This window comes from Bombina bombina, chromosome 1, assembly GCF_027579735.1.
Source record: "Bombina bombina isolate aBomBom1 chromosome 1, aBomBom1.pri, whole genome shotgun sequence".
Classification (NCBI taxonomy): domain Eukaryota; kingdom Metazoa; phylum Chordata; class Amphibia; order Anura; family Bombinatoridae; genus Bombina; species Bombina bombina.
Genome location: NC_069499.1, coordinates 383,869,584 through 383,884,063, shown reverse-complemented (window position 1 = coordinate 383,884,063; position 14,480 = coordinate 383,869,584).

Sequence of the window (14,480 nt, the reverse complement as noted above, 5' to 3'; positions counted from 1 at the left end):
AGAATTGTTATTGTTTAAAAAGATAGATAATCCCTTTATTACCCATTCCCTAGTTTTGCATAATCAACACTGTTATATTAATATACTTTTTACCTCTGTGATTACCTTGTATCTAAGCCTCTGCAAACTGCCCCCTTATTTCAGTTCTTTTGACAGACATCCATTTTACCCAATTAGAGCTGGCTCACTGGAACTCCACGTGCGTGAGGACAGTGTTATCTATATGACACACATGAACTAACACCCTCTAGTGGTGAAAAACTGTCAAAATGGCCTTAAAGAAGAGGCGGCCTTCACAGGCTTAGAAATTAACATATGAACCTCCTAGATATAGCTTTCAACTAAAAATACCAAGAGAACAAAGCAAAATCAGTGATAAAAGTAAATTGGAAAATTGTTAAAATTTTTATTCTCTATCTGAATTGTGAAATTATTTTGGACTAGACTGTCCCTTTAATAAAAAAATTAAAAAGAGAAATAAAGAAATAGCTGATTCAATATTTAATTTCACAATATACCTTTTAACTCATCTATTTATTTTGTATTATTCATATTGTATGCAAGCTTTATTTAAAGTTCCTTAGAATTCATTATGCATACAGGAATAGGTTACACAATGCAAAGTTGTGTGAACTAAAGAAAATATTTTTTGTTTAAAATGTATTTTCTGTGCTCTGCTTTTGTTGTGAAGTAAAAATTGAACCGTGCTTTCGTTCCATTGTTTATTCAGGGTTAAAAAAAAGATTTGATCTAATTTCATGAACGTTTGCATTGTTAGATGATATTTTCGTCCACCGAGAACCAGTAATAAAAAAGGGACTTTTGGTGGAATTTCAACATTTTTCTTTATTGCAGATAGCAGCTGTTTTCTTTTCCCTCTAAGGAGAAAACCCCAAGCATATTTATCACTCCAACTGTGACTCAAAACAAACAGGAAGTCTTCATCAGCAGACTCCTGTCCTGTGCAGGGGAGATACTAAGGTAGGGGAAGAAAGGAAGCAGTGGAAAGGTCTGGGGAAGATAGCAGTGCTCTCTGTGATCACACATGGAGATTAAAAGATCATTTAGAATTCAGGATAATGTTCAATATCCTGGATTTTAAGACACTGCTGTTTTCCAACAAGATATAAGTGATCACACCTGGGAGCTTTGTAACTTGGCTCTGCTATTCTTTCTTTTAAACATACACATTTTGTTACACAGTCACATTCACATACACACTCACATTCACATGCACTCCCAAACATACACACTCACATTCACATGCACTCCCAAACACACACACTCACATTCACATGCACTCCCAAACACACACACTCACATTCACATGCACACCCAAACACACACACTCACATTCACATGCACACCCAAACACACACACTCACATTCACATGCACACCCAAACATACACACATTCACACCCAAACATACACACTCACATTCACATGCACACCCAAACATACACACATTCACACCCAAACATACACACTCACATTCACATGCACACCCAAACACACACACTCACATTCACATACACACCCAAACATACACACTCACATTCACATGCATACCCAAACATGCACACTCACATTCACATGCACACCCAAACACACACACTCACATTCACATGCACACCCAAACATACACACATTCACACCCAAACATACACACTCACATTTACATGCACACCCAAACATACACACATTCACACCCAAACATACACACTCACATTCACATGCACACCCAAACACACACACTCACATTCACATGCACACCCAAACACACACACTCACATTCACATGCACACCCAAACATACACACATTCACACCCAAACATACACACTCACATTCACATGCACACCCAAACACACACACTCACATACACATGCACACCCAAACATACACACTCACATTCACATGCACACCCAAACACACACACTCACATTCACATGCACACCCAAACATACACACTCACATTCACATGCACACCCAAACATACACACTCACATTCACACCCAAACATGCACACTCACATTCACACCCAAACATACACACTCACATTCACATGCACACCCAAACATACACACATTCACACCCAAACATACACACTTACATTCACATGCACACCCAAACATACACACATTCACACCCAAACATACACACTCACATTCACATGCACACCCAAACACACACACTCACATTCACATACACACCCAAACATACACACGCACATTCACATGCATACCCAAACATGCACACTCACATTCACATGCACACCCAAACATACACACTCACATTCACACCCAAACATACACACTCACATTCACATGCACACCCAAACACACACACTCACATTTACATGCACACCCAAACATACACACTCACATTCACATACACACCCAAACATACACACTCACATTCACATGCACACCCAAACACACACACTCACATTAACATACACACCCAAACACACACACTCACATTCACACCCAAACATACACACTCACATTCACATGCACACCCAAACATACACACTCACATTCACATACACACCCAAACATACACACTCATATTCACATGCACACCCAAACATACACACTCACATTCACATGCACACCCAAACATACACACTCACATTCACATGCACACCCAAACACACACACTCACATTCACATACACACCCAAACATACACACATTCACACCCAAACATACACACATTCACATACACACCCAAACATACACACATTCACACCCAAACACACACACTCACATTCACATACACACCCAAACATACACACTCACATTCACATGCACACCCAAACACACACACTCACATTCACATACACACCCAAACATACACACTCACATTCACATGCACACCCAAACACACACACTCACATTCACATACACACCCAAACATACACACTCACATTCACATGCACACCCACACATGCACACTCACATTCACATGCACACCCAAACATACACACTCACATTCACATGCACACCCAAACACACACACTCACATTCACATGCATACCCAAACATACACACATTCATACCCAAACATACACACTCACATTCACATGCACACCCAAACATACACACTCACATTCACACCCAAGCATGCACACTCACATTCACACCCAAACATACACACTCACATTCACATGCACACCCAAACATACACACATTCACACCCAAACATATACACTGACATTCACATGCACACCCAAACATACACACATTCACACCCAAACATACACACTCACATTCACATGCACACCCAAACACACACACTCACATTCACATACACACCCAAACATACACACTCACATTCACATGCACACCCAAACATGCACACTCACATTCACATGCACACCCAAACATACACACTCACATTCACACCCAAACACACACACTCACATTCACATACACACCCAAAAATACACATTCACATTCACATGCACACCCAAACACACACACTCACATTCACATGCACACCCAAACATACACACATTCACATACACACCCAAACATACACACTCACATTCACATGCACACCCAAACACACACACTCACAATCACATACACACCCAAACACACACTCACATTCACATGCACACCCAAACATACACACTCACATTCACATGCACACCCAAACATACACACTCACATTCACATGCACACCCAAACACACACACTCACATTCACATACACACCCAAACATACACACATTCACACCCAAACATACACACTCACATTCACATACACACCCAAACATACACACATTCACACCCAAACACACACACACTCACATTCACATACACACCCAAACATACACACTCACATTCACATGCACACCCAAACACACACACTCACATTCACATACACACCCAAACATACACACTCACATTCACATACACACCCAAACACACACCCTCACATTCACATACACACCCAAACATACACACATTCACACCCAAACATACACACTCACATTCACATACACACCCAAACATACACACATTCACACCCAAACACACACACTCACATTCACATACACACCCAAACATACAAACATTCACACCCAAACACACACACTCACATTCACATACACACCCAAACATACACACTCACATTCACATGCACACCCAAACATACACACTCACATTCACATGTACATCCAAACATACACACCCAAAGATACACAACCAAACATACACATTCACATACACACCCAAATATTCACATTCACATGCACACCCAAACATACACACTCACACTCACATACACATCCAAACATACACACTCCCATACATACACACCCAAAAATACACACTCACATACATACACACTCTCATACACACCCACATATATACACACATTTACATATACACCCAAACATGCACACTCACATATATACACACGCAAACATACACATTCATACACTTACATCCAAACATACTCAAACACTTATATATGCACCCTCATATACACACTCAAACATACACACCCAAACATATACACACTCACATACACAGCTAAATATACACTTTCACATACATACACACTCACATACACATCTAAACATATACTCACATACATACACACACATGCACTGCCAAACATGCAGTCTCACATACAAACACACTCACATACACGCACTTACACCCAAACATACACAAACTCACATACACACCCAAACATACACACACACACACACTCACATACACACCCAAACATACACACACACACACACTCACATACACACCCAAACATACACACACACTCAATTAAACAGCCAAATATGCACTTTTACATACATACACACCTACATAAACGTCCAAATATGCACTCTCACATACACAGCCAAACATACAGTCTCACATACAAACATGGAATCCACGTTTGGAATGAACTGGTCCCTGACAATGAAGCTCTTTGGGCTTTGCTGAGCATTCAATTCTTCAGCATTTTAAGATTCATCAACTCAATGAACGATGGTTGCCATCTAAGGTGAGAAACAATACTGGTACTGCTAATAGTATAATTAATTACAATAGCTGAAGTGATATCAAATAGTGTCCCTTCCCTCTTCTTTAGGACATATTTTGAACCTGGAGAGATAGACTCACACTCTGGCCATACTATAACCAGCCTTGCATTACATCCTCTTTATTATTTATTCTGCTTTATAGCAAGACAGGCCAACCATTGTAGTCTGGTTAAATCCAGCCCACTATACAGGCAGTACTTATAATACAGTTTTAAAAAATAATAATGAGGGGTAACATATCCCTCTACATGGTGCAGTGGCTAAGATGGGGTTTCTGAAATAGATCACCTCATACTTTACAATAAGTAGTGAAGAAATCACTCTGCCTCTGGCAGCTGCCTCATCACAATATCACACAATACATGATGACCTCATACACATCACCATTAACCAACAATGCTTATTAATATCCACCTAGTACACAAACAAGTGGACAAGTCATGCACATCCTCTGTACCAGGCAAGTCAAAGAGAAAATCTATCTTTGCTGTCTTTTACATTGAAAGGTTACTGGTGGTGGCAAGCTTTATTGAGAAGGCACCAAGCATATATAAATATGTTTTAGCCCCTGCAAAGCATTAAACTAGTAAAGTCGTGGTGAGCCAAGAGGCATATGTATATAGCCACCAATCAACACATATTAGTGCACTGCTGCTCCTCAGCCATTCTAAGCATGCTCTTCAACAAAGGACACCAAGGGAACAAAGTACATTTATAATCTTAAATTGCAAGCTCTTTCTGAAAGTTTAATTTAATATTTCTTTCCCTTTAAAAAAAAAATGATTTACGCAAGTCAGATACATCAATTTGGACTAAAACTGTCATCCCCTCCCCTCTGGCTGATGAGCACCAGTGTTGTTGTTTTTTAATTATTATTTTTTTTCAATAAAACCTGCAAAAATAATATAAACAAGCCCAAATCATGTCTTGTTTACCCCATAAACAAGTCTCCCAGCTGCTGATTTAAGCCTTAACGAGGAGCTTGTGAAGGATAAACATAGGTTTTATTTATTTTTCACTTAGGTTATCTTATATTATCATGCATCATATACTGCGTTTAAAGGGACATCAAACCCATTATTTTTTTCAGAATTTATATAGAGGATACAGTTTTAAACAACTTTCCAATTTTGCTGTGTTCCCTTGGTGTCCTTCGCTAAAGGATTAGAAATCCATTACTGGGAACTAGCTGAATACATCAAGTAAACCAATGACCAGAGGCATATATGTGCATCCACCAATCAGCAGCTAGCTACCTAGGTATTCTTTGCAAAAAATGATAGCAAAAGAGCAAAGCAAATAGATAACAGAAGTATATTGGAAAGTTGTTTACAATTGCATGCTCTGTGTGAATAATGAAATAATATTTTTGCATTTAATATATTAAACATATATTTTCTTTATTTTATACTTTTGTAAGGTCTGAAAAATCATATTCACCTTTAAAAGAGGATTTTGTAACTGCCCAACAAATTTATTATGAGTGTTTTATTTCGGGGGTTTTTTCTACAGGGAATGTAACTGAACCTATTTTTAGGCTAACCACTATCATAACTTTATAATGTTTCCTGAAATATTCAAAACTTCTTTATATAACAATGCGAATAGGCAGGATCCAGGTCACATGGATAAGACCATTTTTACTCAATTACAGTTTGGCATGTCGATAAGTGCAACTAATGAATTCAAGATATTATCAGACAGGTGGTGACTGAGCAAGAATATGAATCTGCCAAATTCACAGTTATTCTAGGTGATTTCACATTTTATGTACAAAACTAAACAAAATGTGCAGAGATTATTTTTAACTATTGGTCTTCTGACAATAAATTAATTAACCTAGGTGTGCTGATGGTTTGGAAATATATTTTCAAAATTACACTATGCATTTTAGACATTAAGGGCTAGATTACAACTCCTGCTTTGCTAGAAGTAATCTTTTTGTGTGCATCTACTAGCATGTATTACAGGTTGAAGGTAAAAAGTTTGCTCACAAGCAAAACCTGACGCCAACTAACCAAAGGACTTCGGATTTCGAGACTGTGTTTACTAATTCTCCCCGTAGACTTCAATGGAGTGCGCAGAAGAAAAAAATCTACCACTTATTGCTTGCACGCTAACCCGACAGGAGTTATTAATATTTCAATTCCAATGTTCTTCACATACAGGACAATGTTAGCGCACTTATTGTAATCTAGACCTAAATCAGTCATTTTAAAATTCCACTGTAAACTAGAGATGTGTATTTGGGCTTCGGACAAATGCAAATTTTGCATATTCGTTAATTTTGTCCGATATACGAACAGCCAAATACATTATTGGATGAAATGGACAAAAAACAAATGATTGCTTGACAGGTGCAGGAATGGGGGGAAGGAATAATATTGTTTGGTTAATAATCTCCTTTTGTTTGTAATGATGAACAGGGGGTCTGACCATTATGTTTAGTATTATTAATGACTAATGTTAGGGACAGCCGGTTGGGCACTAAATGTAGGAGTTTAGTCATACAGGAGTTGTATGTTCTTTTAACATCAAAACATAGGCTCTTTCAAGTTTTTGAATCCAATAATCTAAATTGTTTGTTAACATTTTTTGTCTATATTAGCTGTTTCCACTGGAAATAACGGTAACAAATCTAAATCCAATATTTGTCCAAACAAAATGCCTGCATGGACGAAATTCAGCTGAACTGAACATTTAAAAAAATCAGAAACAAATCTTTCAGACTAAACAAATTTTTTGCACATGTCTACTCTAAACCATCATCATCATTATTATGTGTAGCACAAATTTGCAAGTGGTAGAACCAGGGTCGGCTCTAAGGGGGGACATTGGGGGGCAATGCCCCCAAATGGAATGCTGTGCCCCCCAGGGCAAAAGAAGTGATTTAAAAAAAAAAAAAATTTAACATTTTAAAAGTGACAGAACATCCAGGGTCCCAAATGTCGCATCAACCATTTGCAGCCACTGGACCCTGGAGATCCGCCACTGGAGGGCCCAGCTAATCTCTTTACTATCCTCTATTTACAACCAGATAACAAATAAAGTTGCATTTCCCTGCTGGTGCTCTCACAGTTAACCTAGGGCTTGCAATGCCCCTCCTCCTGCTAGCCCACTTACTACAGAGCTGAAGTGAGATGATGACATCATCAGACCTCTGCAGGAAGTGCTGGGAGAAGCTAATAGTCAGTGAGAGGGAAGGCAGAAGTAATTTTGTGAAAACACAGTCGTATAACCAATGTGTGTGTTAGAGTAGTATCCCTTCCCTATTTTGCTTTATATCCTGGCAGCCACAGATAAAGAAGCAAATTGGGAATTCCTTGGTTTCCCCACTGCAGGTCACACAAAACAAGTGTGCATTGTGCCTGCTTTATCTGCAGTGATCAGTGTAAAATGTGTGTCAGATTATAGGTGCTCAAACACACACACTTCAAATGTAGCTGTGGGACAATGAGTTAAATAGCCTTATGTTTATTATTTACATGTTTCAAAACATCTCCTATTTGTCCCCAAGGTTGTTTTATTATATATATATGTATACACACACACACATACATTCATACACACAATACACACATTGTGTGTGTGTGTGTATATATATATATATATTGTTTGTGTGTGTATGTATATATATATATATATATGTATATGTGTGTATATACATATATACCGTGTGTATGTGTGTGTGTGTATATATATATATATATATATATATACTGTGTGTGTGTATGTGTATGTATATATATATATATATATATATATATGTGTGTGTGTGTGTATATGTATATATATATATATATATATATATATATAATTTGTGTGTATATACATACTGTATATACTGTGTGTGTGCTGGTAAATATCATTAATAATAACTGTACAAGTAATGTACTGCTTGGCACTCAAACATATTGTCACGTAAAAGCTTATTTGATTATTAGTAGGGTCATTGGTAGAACTACACATGCAAACAGTGTCCACTGGATGTGTCATATGTGGGAGACATTCCTGAGATATGACAAATGTAACCCCTGCACTGCCATAAATCTTGTAAATGTAACTGCTGCGGCACTGCCAGACATCTTATAAATGTAACCCCTATACTCCTTGAGATATGACACATGTAACCGCTGCACTTCCAGAAATATAAACAAATCTAACTCCTGCACAGCCAGAGATCAGATAAATGTAACCCCTGGACTGCCACAGTAGGTCTGCTCTTATTTTGACTCTCATACATGCTTTTTAAATGCGTGCCCCCTCGTGAAAAAAAAATGTCCCCCATTTCATTTGTTCTGGAGCCGACCCTGGGTAGAACCTCACACTAAGTATTGCCATCTAAAACTCTAGTGCTTAAACATTCCTTTAAAAGTTCCTTTATGAGTCAATTTTGTTTTTACTTACATATCAGTGGGATGTACACATTAAAAACAAGCTAAGGTACAATATGGCAACAATAGTTCAATTATTTGCTAATGTGCAAATAAATAAAACAATTTGCTAAATGTGCAAATAATAGGTGCAGAAATCTTAAAATGAGTAGATTTAAATAGAGGCTTTTAAATGTATTTTTGTTATATTTTAATAACAAATTAATTGATAATAATTTGTGAGTGAGCACATAACAATTGTATCAGTTGGACAAAGGGTCTAATTTTGAATATGATGTCATTAACGCTTTTGCTCATGCGCAAACACTGCTGGAAGTAAACTTTTAATGCGAGCGGGTTAGCTTGCATATTACAAGTGGAAAGTATAATGGTTTTGCTCGAGTGAAGCCGGATGTGTACTAACTTCAAGAATTTTGATATTGCGACTGCGTTAAATTCGTCAACCCTTAGACTTTATTGTAGCGCGTTGTTAAAAAACATATCGCTTGCGCGCTAACATGACCTGCGTTAGACCTACAGCGCTAAAACCTGTAAATCTGACACATTCCACGCAAAACTCCAAAAATGGACTGGACAAAATTATTGGCACCCTCAATTTAATATTTGGTAGCACACCATTGGAAAAAATAACTGAAATTAATCGCTTCAACCATCAATGAGTTTCTTACACCTCTCTACAGGAATTTTGGGCCACTCTTCTTTCGCCAACTGATCCAGGTCTCTCAGATTGGAAGGGTTCCTTTTCCCAACTGCTGTTTTGAGATCTCTCCAGGTGCTCTATGGAATTGAGATCTAGACTCATTGCTGGCCAGTTCAGTACTCTCCAGTGCTTTGTCTTAAACCATTTCTTGGTGCTTTTTGACGTGTGCTTTGGGTCATTGTCCAGCTGTAAGACCCATGACCTCTGATGAAGACCCAACTTTCTCACATTGGGCCCTAAATTGCACCACAGAATTCTTTGGTAGTCTTCAGATGCAGGAGTGCCAATATTTTTGGCCATGACTGTATATCTATGTATATACATATATATATATATATATATATATATATATATATATGTATACTTATATAAATACATAAATACACATTTATACACATGTATATACACGTATAAACACATAAATGCACAGACATATATACCCATATGCATATTTAGACATATACATATATGAAATACCTTGTCATATAACATAAATGCACAGACATATATACCCATATGCATATTTAGACATATACATATATGAAATACCTTGTCATATACCATATACCTAGACAGAAAGAGGAAGGGTAGAAGGAGCGCCACAGAGAGGCTCTAGTACATGTACTGTGGTATATAAACTTAGCGGTCTGATAGGTATAAAAATTAAACAAGTAAGATATAGAAATTAAGAATATAAAAAATTGGAATATAAAAAAATTGGAATATAAAAAATTAGGAATTTAAAAATTGTTTTTATTTTAAATCCACCTCACATATACGTCCCTATAGAGTGATTCTACTTTAAGCATGTGATAAAATAAAATAATTTAATTCAGAGGACGTAGGATCTATTTCAATTGTTAATAATGTTGATATTCGAAATTGGAAGTTACTCAGGGATTATTTATTATAAATCTATTCGATATGATGATTTATTAATACATAGTTAAATACTGGGAATTCCAATAAAATGACAAATACAATTTAAAACCACAATTTAAAAAGCACAGTTTAGACTGCAGAACTGATTTTCCAGCCAGATATATGGAGAGGGAAGAACTGAGAATGATTAAGTCAATGTGTGACCGTCAATAGTGATAAAGAAATAAGTGTGTACAATAAATGTGTGCAATAAATGGTTGGTTATAAGATCTTGCTTTGTCTAGTAGCCTAAGGAAGCAAGGTGATACTTGAAAAGTAGCGTGAAACGATATAGAAAAATATTAAAAGTGTCAAATAGGAGAACGAAAAGAAAGCATTCCTACTTGTGTGAACGTGACTAAATGTTACAATATAACAATATTCAGTGTTGAATGAAAATAGAGAATCTTAACCATAAATATTTCAATGTATCCTAAATGTTGATTATCTGCTGGACCTTATTAGTGCACAGAAATATATTATTAACAGACTAATAGTCAGAAGTGAAGGTATTCTACCAGATCTAGTTGGCACACAGAGATACAATATTGACAAACTAGTTCTCACAAATGAATTGGCCAATCCAATACAATTTAATTAACAATAAAAATGACTCTAGCGAGTTAGCTATTACAGAAAATATATATTACAGATAATGTCAGATTAAATCTGACCAAGAACACACACCGTTTAATTGCCAGTGACAAATGGGATCTTTTTTAAAAGACCAGCGAAATTAAGCTGAAAAATAGACGTTTAAAAGAAATGTATAAAAGAAAGTCTTTAAAGTCTTGGGTATCCAAAGTGGTAGAAAGTTAAAAGCAGTTAGGTCAAAAGATGAATCCAAACGATCCAAGTGAGGACAAACAATGAATCGTCAGATAGAAGATTTTTGGCGAAGAAATACACCTGTTAACCTGTCAAGGAAAAAAGAGAGAACGAATTGCAGCAAGCGAAACAACTGTTCTAAACAAAATCAGAAATAAGGTTACCTATCTGTAGCGGGTATTCGGGCTGGTAAGTCGGCTGTATATCGAGAGTTTGTCAATGCGTTTCAACCTCTGGACAAGGTCTTTATCAAGACTAATACCAGCTTCATTGATCTGCTAAAATGTAAAGAGTTTAACAGCCTATGGTGTGTAGGGGGTGTGGCTTAGAATCGCACCAAATGTTATCGTTAGGTCATCGATTCTTCTGTGGCCATATTGAATGTGGGTAATAATAAGGGCAAAGGCGAATGATTATGGCTAAATGATAGACTTGTAGATCATGTGTGAAAGTGCAGGTAAAAAGCTGCTCATATCGGCATTATACGGCTGACTTTGGGATGTGTAGAATATAGAAATGATTAATTAAACTACAGCCCAAATTTTTATATAGCTACGATAGGTGGAACAGCACAGTTATAGTGAATGAACAACATAAATATACATATACATTAGAGAAAAATCTTTTTTTTTTAAATGTTATATAATAAGATCATTTATAGGAGGGCGGATATATAATAAATCCTTCAATAAGGTGATATGAATCAAATACAACCTTATTAAGAATAAATCAAGTTTCACAATAAAAATTGATAGATGGCATAAAAAAGATAACATAAAAATATACATTGTGATATAATTGTGCTGCTTGACATAATATGGATATAGAATATAGAATATATCTATAAAAGCGTAATGATACAGGTCAAGAAGAAGAGAAAGATAATGGAAAAGAAAGGAGAATATGGTTCTGAGTGCCATGTTTTGCTTATATTGGGAGACTGCGTAATTTGATGTACTTGATCAAATACTAAATATTTGTAAATAAATGCTAACAAATGTATTTGCCTTCTTATAAGGATCTAGATGGATTTAGTTGAATCTCTGATGAAGTTAGATAGGTCTTTTGTCACTTTCAATACTTTTTGTCTTATTACTTTTTCATCAGTGGGAGCTAGAGACATAAGTGATTGAATCTCTGATATAGATTATTGCATCTTTATAACTTTATAACTTTTAATCCAGTTACAAAAGGTGTGCCACTTCAAATTTGGCATTTAAGCCCTTGGGATATACAGTGTCCATTTTGAAGATCCATTTATACTCGACTTTAAGCAGGTTTTTCTTAAAGTCTCCCCCTCTCCAATCTTTTTGACTATCTGTAGATGTATTTCATCATTTTTGTGTCGCCATTATGTTTTTGAGTGAAATGTTTGTAAAGGGGGACATCAGTGTTTTTGCCTTCTATTTTGAGTAGATGTTCTCTTATTCGGTCTCGTAGTGGCCTGCTAGTTTGTCCTACATATTGCAAGCCACACGAGCATTCAAGGAGATAGATGACGCCATTGTCTTTACATCTTATCATCTGACTCAGTCTTAATTTTTCTTTTGTAATAAAGGACTGGGGGGAGTTCTTTTTCAGGCTGTGTTTACATGCCTTGCATTTAAAGCATGGATAAAATCATTTTAGTTGATCTCCTTGGACTCCTGTCACCAAACTTAGTTTCTTCGGTTTCATGACGCTGGGTGCCAGAATCGATTTAAGATTTCGTGTCTTCTTATAGATAAAGTGTGGATTCTCACTTATCTTTTCACCTATGATGTTATCCTCCTTTAGTATGTTCCAATGTCTCCGAATTATTCTCTCCATTTTATATTTATCTTGGGTATATTCGGTGATGAAGGGGACATTCAGAATCTCTTGGTTGGTTAATTGCACTTTGTTTTTATATTTCAATAGAGAATTTCTCTCTATTTTATCTACTTGTTCCACAGTTTTATTAACCTCACTCATATTATAGCCTCTCTCTTTGAAGCGTTCGAGTAGAATTTTGGATTGGTCCTGCCAATCTTTATTACTTGAGCAGTTTTTCTTTACTCTCAAGAGTTGTCTCTTCTGTATATTTTTAATCCATTTATTATGGTGACAACTTTTCTGATGTAAGTAACTGTTGCAGTCGACTGATTTGAAGTATGTGGAGGTATTGATGACACCTTTGTGTAAGTCGATTTTGAGATCTAAGAAAGTTATTTGTTTGCTAGAGTATTGATATGTGAACTTTAAGCTAGTCGTACTTTGGTTCATCACATGAAGTGTATGTTCCAAGTCGCTAATGCTTCCCCTCCAAATCAAAATGTCGTCTATATATCTGCGATAGAGTATCAAGTCCGCACCCGCTGGGCAAGAGTCCCAGAATATGGACTCCCAGTGGCCCATAAATAAATTGGCATAGCTTTGTGCAAACTTGGTCCCCATCGCTGTTCCACACATTTGATTATAGAAGATACCATTAAAGTGGAAGTAGTTATGTGTAAGAATATACTCAATTTCATCCAAAATAAATTCTTTCTGGACTTGTGGAATAGAGGGATCTTTATCTAAAATGTATTCTACTGCTTTTAGGCCTTTGGAGTGTGG